This window comes from Palaemon carinicauda, chromosome 28 (genome assembly GCF_036898095.1).
Source record: "Palaemon carinicauda isolate YSFRI2023 chromosome 28, ASM3689809v2, whole genome shotgun sequence".
In the NCBI taxonomy this organism is placed as follows: domain Eukaryota; kingdom Metazoa; phylum Arthropoda; class Malacostraca; order Decapoda; family Palaemonidae; genus Palaemon; species Palaemon carinicauda.
The window spans coordinates 5,537,920-5,558,994 of NC_090752.1; the positions used below are offsets into that span (position 1 = coordinate 5,537,920).

General features: G+C 34.8%; 1 protein-coding gene across 3 annotated transcripts in view; it reads left to right on the forward strand.

The window, feature by feature from the left end:
- sn (fascin domain-containing protein singed) overlaps positions 1–21,075 on the forward strand; it is a 145,203-nt gene that overhangs the window by 43,235 nt on the left and 80,893 nt on the right. The window contains exon 1 of one of the 3 annotated variants that reach the window (XM_068351734.1): positions 8,558–8,714. The exons of the other annotated variants lie outside the window; for them this stretch is intronic. The gene's annotated coding sequence lies outside the window, so the exon portion shown is untranslated. Of the gene's footprint in view, positions 1–8,557; positions 8,715–21,075 lie in introns of those variants that run through there. 3 annotated transcript variants of the gene reach the window in all.

Genomic DNA, 21,075 nt, shown 5'->3' on the forward strand with positions numbered 1-21,075 from the left:
AAGAAGAAAAATAAACAAAATAAAATATTCCAAGAACAGTAACAACATTGTTAGATCCTTCACATATAAACTATAAAAACTTCAAAAAAACAAGAGGAAGAGAAATAAGACAGATCAGCATGCCCGAGTGTAGCCCCAAGCAAGAGAACTCAATAGTAATGATAAGACAAATTTCCTCTTTGGGAACTTGGACCGCTGACCTTTGACCTACCAGGCCAACGCAATATCCTCTCATTCACGGGGAGGATAGGAGTGGAGGCCAGATATGTCATGTATTCATCATCATTATCATCATCTCCTCCTACGCCTATTGACGCAAAGGACCTCGGTTAGATTTCGCCAGTCGTCTCTATATTAAGCTTTTAATTCAATACTTTCTCCATTCATCATCTCCCATTTCACGCTTCATAGTTCTCAGCCATGTAGGCCTGGGTCTTCCAACTCTTCTAGTGCCTTGTGGAGCCCAGTTAAACGTTTAGCGAACTAATCTGATATATTGAATTCGGTGGTTCTGTTGTCTATTACTAAGCGAAATTGTTATTTTGTACTACTACTACTACTACTACTACAACTAATAATAATAATAATAATAATAATTTATGAAGTTATGTACAGTTGGACACAGAAATTCCTGTCACACCTCTCTCTGAGGGAGTGCACCTTGTTACACCCTACCTGCGCGACAAGTTCCTGTGTGTAACCCCACCCAGCACCTATGCCATCTCCCCACTACACTAACTGTTTGGTTACTCGACACGCAGAAAGGGTGTGACAGGGTACAATTCTGTGGAGTGATGTATGCCAGGAATTCCTGTGTCCGACTGTACCTATAAATGATACTGCTGATATATGGAGAATGAAGTAATCAAGAATTCTTATAAAATAGAAATGGTATCTCGTACTCGTTTTGGTTTTATGGCATCGTCCAATGAATATATATATATATATATATATATATATATATATATATATATATATATATATATATATATATATATATATATATACATAATTTATATATATATACATATATACATATATACAGTATATATATATATATATATATATATATATATATATATATATATATATATATATATATATATATATATATATATACACATATATATATATATAGATCTTAATTATTATAATGTAGAATACCAATGCTTTGTATTATGATTCTATACTGGTGGACCAAAACGAAGCTGAAAAGAGGGTTTCAAAAGTTAAACAACGATGATGAAGATAATGATTGATATAGCTCTTGTTATTAATTATGACAGGGGACCATGAGTAAATGCCTATATGTGACGCAAGGTGTGGCAGTCTTAAAAGAGAAGCTATTATTTAAAGGACTTTAACTGGAAGAAAATTCAAAATAACAAGACCTTTATGGAGAAACGAAAGGTCCAGCAGCTCTTCTAAGAGAAGGACTCTCCAAAATCAAACAATTGTTCTTTAGTTTTGGGTAGTGCCATAGCCTCTGTACCATGGTCTTCCACTGTCTTGTGTTGGAGTTCTCTTGCTTGAGGGTACACTCTGGCACACTATTCTGTCTTATTTCTCTTAATGTTATTTTCCAAAAGTTTTATACGTTATATGTGAAATATTTATTTTAATGTTGTTACTGTTCTTGAAGCATTTTACCTTAATTGTTTATTTCTTCTCTTGTAGTGTATTTATTTACGTATTCCTTTCCTCTCTGGGTTGTTTTTTTCTGTTGGAGCCCTCGGGCTTATAGCATGCTGCTTTTCCAACTAGGATTGTAGCTTAGCTTGTAATAATAATAATAATAATAATAATACAGCGTCCCCTATGGATGAGAAGAGCATCGATTTCTAATTTGGTTACTTCTGAGGTTGGACATCCCAGTAGGGCGGTTTTGGACTATCCCGGCTGACGTTCTGGTGAGCGACTTTTCAGATGACACTGGGTTATGGAAGCCCATGTGGTAACGTCCCTTAACTGATGATCGCCAGACTGGGGTTTGAGTCCAGCTAAAACTCATTAGTTCCTTTGGTCGCTGCAACATCACCATCCTTGTAACCTAAGGATGGGGGTTTGGGGGAGCCTGTAGGTCTATCTGCTGAGTCATTAGCAGCCATTGCCTGGCCCTATTTGGTCCTCGCTTGGGTGAAGAGAAGGCTTAAGCGCTGATTTTACGTATATATGGTTAGTCTCTAGGGCATTGTCCTGCTTGATAGGGCAATGTCCCTGCCCCTTGCCCCTCCCATTCATGAGCGGCCTTTAAATTTTTAAGCTGAAATCAGGTATCTTCAACATTTAAAGTACCAAATTCAAGAGAGGTGAAATTAGAGGCAAGTGCGAAGTCATGGGATAAGAATTTGAGTCGTGAATGGTGTGGGAAACTGTTCATGTTTACACGTGACAGATAACTGCTAGGGATAGTGAGGGGAAACTGCAGAACATTGTGAAAACAAGGTATTGAGTATACAGTTTGGGGGCTGTGACTGACTGTCTAAGAGCCCCCGTCCGGAAATAAGGTCCGGGTAATCTGTGTGTGTGGGGGGGGGGGGGGGTGGAGTATACAGTAGATTAAAATCAGAAGGAAGACAATATTACATGTGGTGGAGGAATTGAAGCAACTGATTTATACGAATAGTTAGGTCGCTTTGAGATATCTATAGCACAGTGGTTCTCAAACTGGGGGTCGCGACCCCCCTGGGGGTCGCCAAATGCTTTTGGGGGGGTCGCGAGATGATGTTAAGAAAATATAAATATAAGTAAGCAAAAAATAGTATTATGGTCAACTTTAGTTTTAAGGCTAAATCATAATAATTCTGCTAAAATATTTCAAATCAATAATAAACCAAATGTTTATATTTTAGTACAACAAATATATATATATATATATATATATATATATATATATATATATATATATATATATATATATATATGTATGTATATATATATATATATATATATATATATATATATATATATATATATACATATATACACCTTATATTTTGTCATTTACCGTAACTAGTTACGAATTGTTACGCATCTTTAAGAATAACACTGAAAAGAGAGCCGGGTGGGACAATAGTAACACCATGGGCCTTTGCAAAACTAAACTAAATACTACACACTAGTGATTCCCCCACTGCTGCGCTGGGACTAAGTTTCTATGCAGTAGTGTCATTGATTTTAAGCTGGCATTATTAGTTTTGGAAGGTATGATTTATCAAACATAAACGTCTTTTTTTTTGCTATTTTTGACAGTTCTGAGCAAGGGTGTATATCCGTCAGTCCGCGTGATTCTCATACGAGTAGGATATTCCCTCGCTAATAGCATACTAGTTTTGCCGTAACTTACTCATATTTTGTCATTTTATTTTTCCCCTTTAAGCAAACGAGTCTGTTAACTATAAAAAACGAAGCAAAATTATTAAAGCTGATGGACTTTCATGTATGGGTAAATGAATACATAATATTTAAATAAAACAAACTAAACATATAAAGAAATACAATAGTAATTATGAAATAATAAACGAATAAATTTAAGATATACAAAAGGGAAAATAAGTAAATAGCTGAATAGTTAAATAGATAAATAAATGAATTAACACATTTATAGATAAATGCAAACAAAAATGAATGAAAAAATAAGTAATTAAATGAATATATAAAATGTAAAAAATTAATGGATAAATAAATAAACTGATTGATTGATAAATAGATTAGTTAATGAATAAATAAATCAACTGATGAAATCAGTAACTGATTAGTTGATAAGCAAATAAAAAAAAAACAATAAATATAATATATTTATATATCTAGCCACTGATAGTGTTAAACTATTATTCATAATTTTTTTCCACGCATTACATTTTATTATACAATGTACTTGCAATAGTTCCAATATTTTACCTACATTTCCTAGAAACATCGTACAAAACCGAGATGTCACCTCCCCATCTCACTGTCAATTTACACTCGTACACGTTCAGTACCTGTCCGTTTTCCAGTCCTGAGCTCCGTTGGCGCACAGTGAATGAGCGTGACCAGTTGCCAGATGCTTAATAACAATGCATCACCAATTTACAGTAAAATTTTGACTTTTGCTTGATACTCAGGGTCTCAGATTACGTGATGCTTAAAACTAAATGTCAGTATACATACTTTCAAATTTATCTGGTATTTAGATAACAATTAATTGATATTTTATCTATCTGATTATCAATATGGCATTTACTATCAGCAGTCCAAGACGGCACATGAGTCGAGTTAGTCAACGGTGAGTCTTTCCTCAGTCACAGCTGCCTCGTGTGTGTTTAGGGACAATTTTTGATAGCAAGCTATATACATATTAAGCAACATGGAGCGATGGATAATTCGTAGGACTGCAAACAAGGAAGGAACATCAGATACTGACAACAGTGTCTCAGAAACAACTGATGAGATTCCTTCCGAACTACCATCTACCAGTTCTACTTCAAATATAGATAAAAGGCAAGACAAACGTAAGGGTAAGACCTCCCAGTATGACCAATCATCCAAACCCAAACTTCGGAAATATTAAGCAGAATTTATAAAATTCGGATTCACTAGTTTTACCATTGATAAGATGCAGTACCCCCAATGTGTTATGTGCTCAGAAGTACTTGCAAATGAAAGCTTAAAGCCTGTGAAAATGAAAAGGCATTTGCAAAGCAAGCATCCTTCTCATGCTGATAAACCAATAGAATTTTTCCGTCGAAAGGAGGGAGAGTTGCAGGGTCAAAAACAAGTGCTAGCTCAGAAAACCACCACCTCTGCCAAAGCTCAGATGGCATCATTTGAGGTAGCATACCTAATTGCACAGTCCAAGCAGCCACATACCATTGGGGAAACCCTCATGAAACCTGGTGCAGTGACTATGAGTCGGATTATGCATGGTAATAAGATGGCCCGTGAGCTGGAAATAGTCCCGCTGTCTAACGACACCATTACTCGACGAATTAATGACATTTCAAATGACATTAAGTGTCAGCTGATTGAGAGGGTTAAGGGAAAGAAGTATGCTTTGCAGCTAGATGAGTCGACAGACATATCAAATTCTGCACAATTACTTGCATTCATTAGATACAGTTTTGGTGGAAAACTTCAAGAAGACATGCTTTTTTGCACTGTACTAGAGGGGACCTGTACAGGTAGTGACATTTTCACAAAGCTAGACACCAAAATACAAAAGGAGGGCTTGTCTTAGGACCAGTGTGTTGGTGTGTGCACAGACGGTGCTGGGGCAATGTTGGGTAAGAGGAAAGGACTTAAAGCAAAAGTTTTACAAGTGGCACCTCACATAAATTTTACACATTGTATTATTCACAGGGAAGCTCTTGCTAGCAAAGCACTCAATCCAGAGTTAAGCAGTGTTCTTCAAACTGCGATTAAAATAGTAAATTACATCAAAACACGTCCCATAAATGCCAGGCTGTTCTCCACACTCTGCAATGAGATGGGCTCGGAGCATGAAGCACTGTTGTTCCACACAGAAGTCAGGTGGCTGTCCCGAGGCAAAGTTCTCAGCCGCTTGTACGAACTACGAGATGAGGTGCGCCTGTTCCTGATCAAATCTGAGTCCCAACTTGCTGACTATCTGACTGACCCTGACTGGTTAGCAAGTCTAGCATATTTGTCTTGTATATTCGAAAGACTTAATCTGCTGAATTTATCACTACAAGGCCCAAACACGAACATCTTGATTCTTTCTGACAAAATTGATGCATTTACAAGGAAGCTGGAACGATGGGCTGTGCGAGTTGATGGGGGCAGTGTTGAAATGTTTCCTGAGGTGGAAGAATTTATGGCGGAGAATGAATTAAGCGTCGATAACGTGAAGGTAATGATCACGATTCACCTACAAGGTCTTGTGGACCACTTCAAGAAATACTTCCCAAAAGAGACAACCCCACAACAATATGACTGGATACGGCAACCATTCACTGCTACAGGGGATCACTTATCATCCGACATGGAGGATGAGCTGCTGGAGCTCTCCAGTGATCGGACTTTACAGGCATCGTTTGGCTCAACCACACTGGATGAGTTCTGGATTTCAATTGCAAGGGAATATCCACGATTATCCATGGCAGCAATGGATGTATTACTTCCTTTTGGATCAACCTATTTATGTGAAAAGACTTTTTCGGCACTGACTTATATAAAAAACAAATACCGATCAAGACTCAGGGTGGAGGATGATCTCCGAGTTGCCATCTCTGGTATCAAACCCAGGATGGAGTTACTGTGCTCAAAAAAGCAGGCCCATGTATCTCACTAATTGATGTTAGTTATTCATGATAAACTTAGGCCTGTGTAAATACTGTTTTCACTGTGGAATAGGGATATAATTAACTAATCACTGCTAGTGGAGCCCCATAGTTGGGCCTAAATATTGATCATTGTCATTAAACTTCCATGAATATTGTACTTTTATTTTAACAGTTACTAAATAAGTAATTATTTCACAAGAAATTCATACAGTTCTTCTAAAGCCAAAAAAAAAAGAAAAAAAAATATTATCTCAGACATAATTTCCAAAATTTTCCAAAATATTGATTTTGAAACCAAAAGGGTATGAAATAGCTTTGAGTCTACTGGATGTTTGTGTGGGTATACTGTCTCATATGAGAATTATAGATCATTAGCTGATTTTAGGTTTCAGCAAATTTGCAATATCAGCACCCAAGTCAAACGCTATAATTATTTTGTTAATCATTTTAAGCCCAGCCTGAATATCTAAATTTTGGTATAAAGATACCAGTAATTTTTTCTTTATTGTGCTAAAGTTTACAAACACTGACATAATTTATGCTATCTGCAGTAGCTTTCTTCAACAAAGGTATAATTCTAATTTCATACTTATTTTTTTCTCTTGAAGCAGTTAGCAAAGTGTGAGTGCCTGTACGGATTTAACATTAATTCTATAAATTTAAATAGACTGTATTGCTTTGCCTATTTTGCCTTTAAAGATTGTGATTTTTTCTACAAGTAATAAATTAGTTAACTCTATAATGCGTATATTTTTTGCATTTATCTTATCATGTTTGTTGTTATTATGTTCTTATGATTCGGGGCATAGGCATGTACTGTGTGTGTGTGTGTGTGTGTGTGTGTGTGTGTGTGTGTGTGTGTGTGTGTGTGTGTGTGTGTGTGTCAGAAGCACTTCGGGGAAAGGCGAGGGTCACATGCCTCTAGCAATATCGTTTGGGGGGTCGCGGGCTGAAAAGTTTGAGAACCACTGCTATAGCAGATGATAGGGCAAGGCAGTAACAATATGTAATGCAGTGTTAGATAGCTGGGTGGTTTAAGGCCCTGGAAAGTCTGGCTTTATCTATGAAAAAAAGTTGTTGAGCCAACTTCGCTTTATGGAATTAAAGTGTTGTTGCTGAAGGCAGATAATGTTAAAATAAAGATGAATTCGTTGAGATGTACTATCTGTGCTGTATATTAAGAATAAGAAGAATAAGAGATATAAGAAATATTGAGACATATAAACGTAAATGATAAATAAAGTTGTTTTGAGATGGTTTGGACATGTGGAAAGTATGAAAGAAATGCTATGGGGATGAAGAGCAAACAAATCTAAGAAGTGTATCACACCTGTGGATTAAATATTTAAAGTTCATCCTTGATAATGCCTTATCGATGGGGCATTATACATATGGTTAGTGCCAATGCCTCTTTTTCATCAATCTAGGACCAGGGAGGGCCAGGCAATGGCAGTTGGTGACTCAGGAGGTAGACCTATAGGCTCCCCCAGAACCCCCCTTCCCTAGTTAGGGACGTTTCCAATATTCTACCACACACATTAAGTAGGGTCCTTGTTAGCTAGGAAATACAAACATATATATGGTTTGGTTTGAAGGGTGATGATGAGCATTCTGCTTAGGTGTATGAATTATTATAGATTATGGTCAGTTTCTGCGGTTGGGTTAGGTTAGGTTTATTTATTAACAATATCTAGAGGGTTGTCCATAGCCCTTATTTGTTGTCCTTCGGGGTTTTTTTCATTGAATATATATATATATATATATATATATATATATATATATACATACATATATATATATATATATATATATATATATATATATATATATATATATATATATATATATATATATTTATTCCACCTGTTTGAAAGAACATACCGTAAATTTAACTATTAAAATTTCGAAACTTAATCCCCAATCTCAGTAAAATCTCCCGTTGAAAGAATAGCCACATCAAAGTGGGTAGGTTAGGGACAATATTCTTCTCTCTCAACACTACCTTCCCTGTCCCTCCCCTGTAAATCCCCACCCAACCATTCCACTCTACAGAATACAGACCGCGAGTGAGTCACATTCCCGGGGGGAGGGAAGGAGGGAGTGAGGGGGATGTTCCACGACACTACCCAAGTACTACCGCACTGGTAGACGCTGAGACACGGGACTGAGACTGCAAAAGTCCTGGGACTGACTGGGAGATTCAGCAGACGGGGTCCGGGGTTCCTCCTCCAACACCGACAGGCAGACAGAGCTCCCCCCGCCGTCCTGAGACTCCGGACTCGGAGTCCCGGCGACTCCCCCCTTTCAGTTTGAGTTGAGCTGGTGGAGTGAGAAGTTGTGTGTCGCTCCTTGCGCGAAAGGATACATTTTCGGAAGAGGATTGGATACCGGCATTAACATCGAATTTCAACTTTAAACAACGTATTCAGTGTACGTCTCAAGTACAGATTTTGATGATTTTCTTCTCCATCGTCTATTTATTATGGTTTCATTTCCAGTAATAATATGTGATTTTAACAAGGCTTATTTTTTAAAATCATTTCATGTACCTGGGTACACGAGGATGGTTCTGTGATGTGATCTGCAAGGTGAAATCATCAATTTTTTTTTTTTTTAGTGGGGTTTTACCGTTCGTGTTGCTTGTTTCAGATTTCCTATTACCTCGTGATCCTGCAAGTCGATCCTTATACCGGTAGGATCTCAGCAACTGTTCGTGTTGTGGTTTAACCAGATTGTGTTTGGGAGCTTCCTAGAAATTCTCACTGGTAGTCTGTGTTCTTCTGTTATTATTTTTATTTAAAGGGTAGAAATTTTTAGATATCTGTGACTTTTTTTAATAGTTGTCAAGACTGATATTCTGTGTTCTGTTATGTTTTTTTTAAGGTTAGAAAATGCTTTATATATTTGTGACTATTTTCAAACATTTGTCAAGAGTTAAGACATATTTAGGATGCTTTTAACCAAAGCATGTTTGACCCACGTAAGCTACTGTAATATCGTAAATAAGATGCTGTACTATTATAGTAAGTACAGTTTCTTTATATAGAGGTAAAACAAAGTGGGTTTTTGCTGGCAAGAACCAGGGGCCACACGAAACTAGTTCCATGCTTGTTTGCCCATGATGATCATCTCATAACCCCATATTGGGTTTGTAAAATTTGAAAACAGCCTCATTAAACACTTTGACGACTCGTATGATTTCAATTACGTTTTTCGCAAGATACCCAAAATGCAATCCACGAAAGTAATAGATAATTATTGCAGTCCAGAGTTTACACAGTCGTGTTAAGAGATACTTAAAATTATAATTAATACAACAGAGTTTTTTTATCGTTTTATTAAAAAGTTAAATTACATATTCTTTACAATCACAATATTTACAGTATAATCACATTTAATTACATTTTTCTATAAACAAATCCATCTAATTTAACAATTTACAACATCACACATCTTGATTTTAATTTCTAGTCACTCAACAACAATAATTTAAATACTTTTTGGTGAACATTTTATTCATTCTTTATAGATATTTTTCAAAAGCCACCGATCATATTGAAATTTACTCTTAAGAAAGGCATCTGTTTCCTCTTTCGTATATCGTTTCTTCTTACTGACCCAAACAGCATATAAATAACCAACTATCAATACAGTGGCGCTATTATACAACAGAGTAGTGGAGAATTATTACTGGCTAGAATTCGCTAGGTCGTGTTTAAATAGATCACTCTTGAGGACCTCTTGGAAATCGTTAGTAACGGCTATTATCCCATTTAGTCTGACCTTGAAATACATCTGCTTATATTGGTTCGTGGATATCTAAGGTTATGGAAGTAATATTTATTGATATATGAATAGGGAATTTTGTTTTTTTTTTTTTTTTTTTTTGCAATTAGACATTTGCCCACTTTTTTTCTTTACTACTTAATCCTTCATTGGAACATGGAACATAATTATTAAATATAATACATAAATGCTTCTTGGATAAGGAAATGGAAGTGAAATTTATCGTACATGAATAGGGAATAAAATTGTTGTTTTTTCGTAATTAGATAGACATTTGCCCACTTTTTTTCTTTACTACTTAATCCTTCATTGGAACATGGAACATAATTATCAAATATAATATATATATATATATATATATATATATATATATATATATATATATATATATATATATATATATATATATATATATATATATATATGCTTCTTGGAAGGGTTAATATAACAAACTTAATCGATATTGTTGTTGTAAGATTACTATTATAAATCTCAATATATCAAATTTTAATTATGTGAATGAGCACTAACTCCAACGTAAGTAAATTTGCAGCCATTGTTACATGAGTTATGGGATTGGATATATATTGCTTCATCAAGTATTGAAGGTTTATTGAGTGTAGATCCGGTCTCACGAAAATGACTTTGGAATGAAAAGCAAGACTTTATTATTATTATTATTATTATTATTATTATTGTTGTTGTTGTTGTTGTTATTAGACAAGCTACAGGGCTCCAACGGGGAAAATTGCCCAGTGAGGAAAGGATATTAGAGAGTAGTAAATAAACTATAGATAAGTGATAAATAAAGAGTATTTAAAAAAACTAACAACGTTGAAATTGATCAGTTATATATAAACTATAAAACGAGACTTGTGTCAACTTCAACAAAATTGAATATACATTCATTGTGCAGTGGGATTACAATTGTTTTCTTAATAGATTGTGTAACTAATTTATTGCAAGATACGTAAAGGACGGAAATTATTCGTAAGATACTAGTCAATAGCTCAAAATTTCTCCTAATTAATGTTACCATAGTACAGTGAGCTTTAACTTTAATAAATTATCAGGAATAAGGACTTATTGATATTAAAAACTATCGTTGATCAAAATCATGCTAGAAAAGAATAGATGTGTTATCCATTAAAACCGTTATTTGAATGAACAATGTTTAGAAAATAGAAATTGTTCACAATATCAAAATGACTTGGAGAGCTTAACTCATTCCTCACGTGTGTAGAAATAAGGTCAAGTTCAAGGTCTCACGATTTCATTATTCTTTGTTTTAACTTTGAATAATGTTAATCGTACAAGGAATCTATAGTCTACTTTTCCTCTTTGTACTTTTGTAGAATGTTGTATTTACAAAAAAAAAAAAAAAAAACTAATATAATTAACACTTGAAACTAATTATTTTAATTTTCTATATTATTACAATTTGCTAAGCTACAACCCTAGTTGGGAAAGCCGTATGCTTTAAGCCCAGGGGCTCCAACAGGGAAAATAGCCCAGTGAGGAAAGGAAACAAGAAAAAAAATGAAGATTTTAAGAACAATAGCATTAAAATAAATATCTCCCGTATAAACTATAAAAACTTTATCAAAACAAGAAGAGAAATTAGATAGAATAGTGTGCCCTAGTGTGCTCTCAAGCAAGAAAACTCCAACCCAAGACAGTGGAAGACCATGGTACATAAGCTATTTCCTATATAAACTATAAAAACTCAAACAAAACCAGAGGAAGAGAAATTAGTCAATATTGTGCCCAAGTGTCCAGCCAAGCAAAAGAACTCCAACCCAAGACAGTGGAAGACCATGGTACATAAGCTATTTCCTATATAAACTATAAAAAACTTACCTAAACAAGAGGAAGAGAAATTAGACAGAATAGTGTGTCCGAGTGTACCCTCAAGCAAAAGAACTCTAACCCAAGACAGTGGAAGACCATGGTACAGAAGCTATTTCCTATATAAACTATAAAAACTCAAACAAAACAAGAGGAAGAGAAATTAGATAGAATAGTGAGTCCGAGTTGTACCCTCAAGCAAGAGGTGGTTTTCGATAAAATGTGAAGGCTAGCAGAAAGTTGACACCACCCACTTGGCATTCAAGTCATTCTTTGGGTTTTACCTAAGTTTCCCTTTATTTCCTAGTGAAACGTGCATGCGGAAGGAGAGAAAACTAGACTGATTTCCTCTAGGATTGGCCGTGACCTTACAAGAAGTGACGCGCAAATGATTTACTTCACTTATGTTTTCCAAATGTTAGGTCTATTTTCAAATGTTTCCATTCTTCTGTGGAAGCTGAATACACTTTCGATTTGCTTTACATGCGAGTATGTTCATTTAAATTTGTTTATGGTGCACACAAGTCGACTTTTCTGGTTATACTTTAATTTAAAGGGCTGCTTTTCTGGTCCTATACAACAGGGGAATCCTACTCTCTGCAGGCCTTCAGTCATTTTATCGTATGTACTCCAAGGCATTCAGCATTCCACACCGCATATTGCTCGTTTATTGTTAAATCCACATTATGAGCACTTAGAAAACAGGAAAATCCTCAGTTTCCTCTTTGAAAGCATTAATATCTTCTATATTTCGAATGTTTTGAATTCCAAAATAATGAATAGGCTTATTTCTCTCATTTTCCATATTTTCGCAGACCTTGTGGAATGTCTAGCTATTGTTTTGTAGGACTTTCCAAAGGTCGTTTATATGATAATCCTTATGGTTCCTTTTTGGTGATCTCATCATATGATAAGATAGAGGGAAGAGTGAAAATCCAACCTTGGTTCCTAACGGCATCTGTAGAAACCATAGGCTCAGGATCTGTAGGCCTAACGAGTATCACTTGACCCTAATGAACTTTTCTACGTTCGTGGGAAGGCCGTGCCTATGGTGTGCTGCTTATTAGAGGAAGGTTTTGGGTTCTGTACTGGTACAGTCTGTTTGCTGCCATTTTATTTTTGCACATAAGGATACCTAAAAGGAAACATTCAGTATTTGTTGTTGTTGTTTAGCCTGGTTTCAGGTTTGGAGCTAAAGACTAAAGCAAGGGACATTGTATATATATATATATATATATATATATATATATATATATATATATATATATATATATATATATATATATATGGGGTGGTCTCACACAAGAAGACCATAAATAGATGCAAGTGGAAGGACATGTCTGAGGCCGCTGTTCTGCAGTGGACTAGTACTAGTAACGGCAGATGATTATATATATATATATATATATATATATATATATATATATATATATATATATATATATATATATATATATATATATATATATATATATAAATAGATAGATATATGTGTGTGTGAATAATATGGAGGGTTATCCATGCAAGAAAAAATTACTCTAATTTCCATATTGTTACACTAGAAGCCTAATAAATGCCTTACTTATTTCCAATATTCATAGTGCATCAATCAGTATTGACCTAATAATATAAATAGTGACAATAACACAAACATGAAATATTTTAGTAAATATTGATCGAGAACACGGTGACTCGAATTCAGAATTAGTATTGATATCACCGGTCGTTGCATTCATGATTCAGCAGTTATCAGACACATTGCATAGTTGACATCTTCATGTTCGCCTGAGGTGTTGGTAGACCGAAGGTTTTGCTTTGATTTTTTTTATTCTGTTTTATTGGCTTTTGTCTATCTCTGCTCGCCGTGTCATTAGTTAGATTGCTTCCTTGTAGAGAATTCCTTACGTAGATTAAATTCTCGATGTTCTTGTTTCAAGATGACTTTTAGTCTAGGGCAAGAAATGTAAATTCCTTTTGCTGCTTGCTAAAATTTTGAATATTCGAATGGTTAATTAAAAGATTATTAGTTTATGCTATTTTAAATGCCCTTCGATTAGAGATTTAAGTTACCTTTGACATTTTGATAAGTTACGACAGATTTGGTTTGAAGCTGCAGTAAATTTTCACTCATATATGTGGTATACTTTCCACTTGGGAAGGGTAGAAGAGACTCTCTAGCTATGGTAAGCAGTTCTTAAGGACACTCCAAAGTCTAACCATTGCGTAGTGTCATAGCCTCTTTACTATGGTCTTCCTGCGTCTTGGGTTAGAGTTCTGTTGCTTGAGGGTACAACCAAGCACACTGTTCTATCTGTTTCTTCATTCCTTTCCCCACTGGGCTATTTTCCCATTTGGAGCCCTTGGGTGTGTAGCATCCTGCATTTCCGACTAGGGTTATAGTTTAGCTGGCAATAATAATAATGATATATTTTTCATACTCCTATATTATTTCATCATCATCATCTACGCCTATTGACGCAAAAGCTCCTCGGTTAGATTTCGCCAGCTGTCTTTATCTTGAGCTTTCAATTCAATACTTTTCCATTCATCATCATCTACTTCGCTCTTCATAGTCCTCATCCATGTAGGCCTGTGTCATCCACCTCTTCTAGTGCCTTGTGGAGCCTAGCTGAACGTTTGGTGAACTGTAACCTCTCTTCGGGAGTGCGAAGAGCATGCCCAAACCATCTCCATCTATCCCTCATCATGATCTCATCTACATATGGCACTCGAGTAATCTCTCTTATAGTTTAATTTCTAATCCTGTCCTGCCATTTAACTCCCAATATACTTCTGAGGGCTTTGTTCTCAAAATCTACTTAATCTATTGGAGATTGTTTCATTATCATACCATGACTCATGTCCATAGAGGAATACAGAGGAACACCAATCTCACTAAACTGATATATAATCTGATTTTATATGAAATTTCAGGCGATTTGATTGCCAAATAATCTTCATACTCCTACTGTATAATTTACATTGTAAATTTCTTCTCTTGTTTTATTTTCGGCATTGAAATAATATACCATTTCTGTTTTCCCATACACTCGTCGACTGCACTCGTAAAACTGCAGTTTAAGCCAAATGGCTTTAAATAATGGAGGGCCGTATCTGAAAATGTTGGGCCTCGGTTTGAGATAAATTTCTAAAGCGTACGGTTTAGCGAGGAAGGGAAACAGCCATTATACTTATAGCCTCAGAGAGACGTCCCTTGGGTTATTTTTTTTTTTATTGATTGGGTGCGTTAACCGAGCCCATAATCATTTGATTTTGGAGGGACATAGGAACAAATCATTCCCTCTGTAAGATTTTAACGATTGCACCTCTCTCTCTCTCCTATATATATGTATATATATGATATAAATATATATATATATATATATATATATATATATATATATATATATATATATATATATGTATATATATGATATAAATATATATATATATATATATATATATATATAATGTATATATATGATATAAATATATATATATATATATATATATATATATGTATATAATATATATACATATATATATATATATATATGTATATATAATATATATATATGTATATATATAATATATTTATATATATAATATATTTATATATATAGAATATATATATATATATATATATATATATCTGTATATATATATATATATATATATATATATATATATATATATATATATATATATATATATAATGGGCATTAGACACCTTGTCTGTTCGTTCGTAGGTCCAAAGCTATTTTTTTGTTTGTCATTATTACTGCTAGTTGGGAAAGTAAAATGCTATAAGCCCAGGGACTCCAACGGGGAAAATAGTCCGGTGAGGAAAGGAAATAAGCTATATGAGAAACAATGAACAACAAAAATAAGATATTTTAAAAACAGTAACAACATCAAAACAGATATTTCATATTATATAAACTATAGTATGACCTATGTCTGCCTGTTCAACATAAAAAAAGAAAATATTTGCTGTAAGTTATAACTTTTGGGGAGTTCCACCTTGGGTGTTGGTTAATTGGCGATTTAACGCTTTTCAGCTCACTAGATAAGGAGGCAATTGGTGCGTTGTCTTGATGAGGGTAATTTCAGTTTAGATTGTCTTCCCTTCTTCCGTGACGGACCCGGAAAATTATGTTGTGGCTTTGCGCAATTTATTCCTTTTGGAATTGTCTCTTAGCAGTTTCCTATTTTGTTATTACTGTTTTTATCTTTTATTATTATTAAATTTATTATTAATATTATTATTATTATTATTATTATTATTATTATTATTATTATTATTATTATTATTAAATGCTAAGCTACAACCCTAGTTGGAAAAGCAGGATGCTATAAGTCCAGGGGCCCCAACAGGGAAAATAGCCCAGTGAGGAAAGGGAATAAAGAAAAATAAAATATTTTAAGAATAGTAACATTAAAATAAATATTCCCTATAAAAACTATAAAAACTTTAACAAAACAAGAGGAAGAGAAACTAGATAGAAGTGTGATCGAGTGTACCCTCAAGCAAGAGAACTCTAACCCAAGACAGTGGAAGATCATGGTACAGAGGTTATGGCACTACCCAAGACTAGAGAACAATGGTTTGATTTTGGAGTGTCCTTCTCCTAGAAGAGCTGCTTACCATAGCTAAAGTCTCTCTTTTACCCTTACCAAGAGGAAAGTAGCCACTGAACAATTACAGTGCAGTAGTTAACCCCTTGGCTGAAGAAGAATTGTTTGGCAATCTCAGTGTTGTCAGGTGTATGAGGACAGAGGAGAATATGTAAAGAAAAGACCAGACTATTCGGTGTCTGTGTAGGCAAAGGGAAAGAACCGTAACCAGAGAGAAGGGTTTTATGTAGTACTGTCTGGCCAGTCAAAGGACCCCATAACTCTCTAGCTGTAGTATCTTTATTATAAAGATACAATCACATTTTATCAGTTTACATTATATACGTAATTGTTCTATACAAAATACAGATGTGAGCTTACGTCGTTTTACAAAATTATACATCAAATCAATACAAATTAAATCAATTGATAAAAATTATATAGTATACAATAAATGTTATTTTACAAACGTTTTTGACTTATAATACAAATGTTACATATTTAAGTAATTATCATAAATGTACTCTTCTAAATCTCTTATTTAATTTTTTTTAAAAGTATTTTGTTTTTTAACATTCCAGTTCTTATGAATATAACTAAATTTGGGTCATCCGTTAACAATCCTTTAGATCGTCCTTTTTGTTATTAGTCTAGGTTAAAAAATCAGGTATTTTCAAAACGTTATTGATTATATTGTTTATAGAAGATTCATTATATTTTTCATTTTACTGTAATTAACTGATATGTATGATTATTATTAATTTTGATGAAATATACCCTAATCAGTAACCGATCAATCCATTGCTCTCCAGTCTTGGGTAGTGCCATAGCTTCTGTACCATGGTCTTCCACTGTCTTGGGTTATAGTTCTCTTGCTTGAGGGTACACTCGGGCACACTATTCTATTTATTCTCTCTTGTTTTGTTAATTTGTTATAGTTTATAGAGGAAATATTTATTTAAATGTTGCTGTTTTTAGAATATTCTGTTTTTCATTGTTTCCTTTCCTCACTGGGCTATTTTCCTTGTTGGGACCCCTGGGCTTATAGCATCCTATTTTTTTAGTCCTGTTTTTATTTTGGGTGAGGTGGTCTATGATACTTGATACGAAGCAACACTATATATAAATTATTATTTAATTAGAAATTATATTATTTTCTCCTTCTGTCCTTTTGTTCTTCAAGTTATATAAGCTCAGGGCCTCGGGTAAAATTTTGACAGGTTTTTCCTGTTAGGAATTTACCGAACGTTAATTTTTTTTTTACCTTTTTTGTGGGGGAGCACAATTAGTCTGAAACGAAGCAGTACCGCAATTCGTGAATGATTATTCAATTAGTAAATATATTCATTATTTACCTTTCAATCTTTAAGTTTTGTGAGCCAGAGTTTAGACCTTTTTTTCTTTTTTTTTTCTGTTTCTTGAGCCCACTTGCAAGTGGCTTCTGGTCGCTCGAGACAAGTTCCCTTTGGCCCGGGGTAGTTAGGTAAGCTGGTGGACAGGATTTCCTGTGCTCCCAAGTTCGGTTCGACCTGGATCACACTTGTTGCCATGCGATTGGATTAGTCCTAGGAAGGTTATTTTTCATCCAAGGATTAGTCCTAGGAGGTTTATTTTTCATCCAAGGATTAGTCCTAGGAGGTTTATTTTTCACTCAAGGATTAGTCCTAGGAGAGTTATTTTCATCCAAGGATTAGTCCCAGGAGGTTTATTTTTCACTCAAGGATTAGTCCTAGGAGGGTTATTTTCATTCAAGGATTAGTCCTTGGAGGTTTATTTTTCATCCAAGGATTAGTCCTAGGAGGGTTATTTTTCATCCAAGGATTAGTCCCACATTGGTTGTTTAACCATTGGTGGTTTAACTACTTGTCATTTCGTAGCTCTATTTTTTATTATAGGAATCAACCCACGAGAGAGAAATTTGTATGAATGAATTTGATAAAAAAAGGCTTGTGAGTGTTAATATTATTAAACTCGTCCAATGAACGCTCAATTTGTATGAATGATTTAATAAAAAAAAAGATTGTGAGTTTTATTATTACAGAACTCTCCCAATGAAAGAGATAATTTGTATGAATGATTTTGATAAAAAAAGCTTGTAAGTTTTATTATTATAGAACTCCCCTAATGAAAGAGCGAATTTATTTGAATGACTGTAATAAAAAAAAAATATTACCATTTACAGAAGATCATGGTTTTGATATTCTCCTTGAGGATTATAGGAACGGTATTTTAATGGCTATTTTAAATTTTTTCTTAAGAATCAGGATAAAAAGTTGCAAAGTGTCGTAAATTTGGTAGAGTTATAAACAATTCTGACATCGTTTTTAACATATTATTATTATTACTACTAGCCAAGCTACAACCCTAGTTGGAAAACCAAGATGCTATAAACCCAAGGGCTCCAATAGGGAAAAATAACCCAGTGAGGAAAGTAAATAAGGAAATAAATAAATGATGAGAACGTATTAACAATAAATCATGTCATGACTAAAACTTTTTATTTCAATACTAGGAGAGAGAGAGAGAGAGAGAGAGAGAGAGAGAGAGAGAGAGAGAGAGAGAGAGAGAGAGCTCTACTGATACACCGATAGCGACATCTATGTTGCAGATGATTAGACAGCGGGGTCACCCCGAGTCAGCTGTAGGCTACGTGCAGCAGTGAGAGCTTTGTCAAGAGCAGTAGCCCAAGTTTGGCGGTTCACTTGGGTATGGGAGAGGTGAGACGCGCTCTCTCTCTCTCTCTCTCTCTCTCTCTCTCTCTCTCTCTCTCTCTCTCTCTCTCTCATATTTATATTTATATAATACGATGTTTTAAATTGTCGTGTTAAGCCTATTGTTCCAATGGACTTAAGAAATTTTCACTGAGCAAACTCTCTCTCTCTCTCTCTCTCTCTCTCTCTCTCTCTCTCTCTCTCTCATAATACGATAAGTTTTAAATTGCCGTTTTAAGCCTTTTGTTCCAGTTGACATGAATTTTTCACTGGGAAATCTCTCTCTCTCTCTCTCTCTCATAAGACGATTAGTTTTAAATTGCCGCTTTAAGCCTTTTGTTCCAGTTGACATGAATTTTTTCACTGGGAAATCTCTCTCTCTCTCTCTCTCTCTCTCTCTCTCTCTCTCTCTCTCATAATACGATGTTTTAAATTGTCGTTTTAAGCTTTTTGTTCCAATTGACATACGCATATTTCACTGGGCAAACTCTCTCTCTCTCTCTCTCTCTCTCTCTCTCTCTCTCTCTCTCTCTCTCTCTCTCTCATAATACGATAAGTTTTAAATTGTTTGAAACATTTTCTTCCAATCGACATACTCGTTTTTTTGCATCAACGCTTAACTGACAGACATTCAAAGTTATGCCCATCATATTAAAGTTAGGTATTTTATTACTTATGGTATGAAATACATCTCCCATATAGGCCTAGGTCTGTAGGCATGACCTTGTTCTTTATAGTCTTAAATCTTTTTCCATCTTTTTTATGTTCATGAGACTGACAGGTAACGTCTCTGTCTGGTGTTTGCCAGACGGCGGTTCGAGTCCTGCTCAGACTCGTTAGTGCCATTAGTGTCTGCAACCTTACCATCCTTGTGAGCTAAGGTTGGGGGTTTGGGGGAGCGTATAGGTCTGCCAGGTGAGCTATCAGCAGCCATTGCCTGGCCCTCCCTGGTCCTAGCTTGGGTGGGGAGGAGGCTTGGACGCTGATCATGAAATATATGGTCAGTCTCTAGGGCATTGTCCTGATTGCTAGGGCAATGTCACTGTCCCTTGTCTCTGCCATTCATGAGCGACCTTTAACCTTTAATCGTGTTGTATAATAATCGTTACATTCTTGTAAATTTAAGGAAATGTAGATATTGTTATACATTCTGGTAGATTTCAAGATATTATTATTATTATTATTGTTACTATTAGCTAAGCTACAACCCTAGTTGGAAAAGGAAGCTTAGTTAGTTCAATTCCTCTTAATTTGCCGGTTTTCTTTTGGTGAATGATACATTGAAAAGCTATTTGTAAAGCAAAGATTTAGCATCCAATTTTTTATCTGGCGAATGGGACTAGTTTCTCAGAAGAGCTATTTTTATGACACTCAATGATGGGGTTTGCACACTGATGGGTGATGATCTGCATTTTCTTGCATGTTTTCTGAAGATATATGCGACTTTTAACTTCTCATTAATGTCCATATAAGTAAACGTAAGTTGGAAGGGCCCAATGATAGCATGTTGTGATTACCATCACCACTACTACTACTACTACTACTACTTTTCCTCGTTTGAAAAGCAGGGTGCTATAAGCCCAAGGGCTTCAACAGTTAAATAAAGCCCAGTGAGGAAAGGAAATTAGGAACTAAATAAACTATGTGAAGACTATTGAAAGAATGGAAGGGCCTAATTATAGCATGTTGTTGTTACTACTACTACTACTACTACTACTACTACTAGCTACTACTACTTTTCTCATTTGAAAAGCAAGATGTTATAAGCCCAAGGGCTCCAACAGTTAAGTAAAGCTCAGGGAGGAAAGGAACTAAATAAACTATATGAA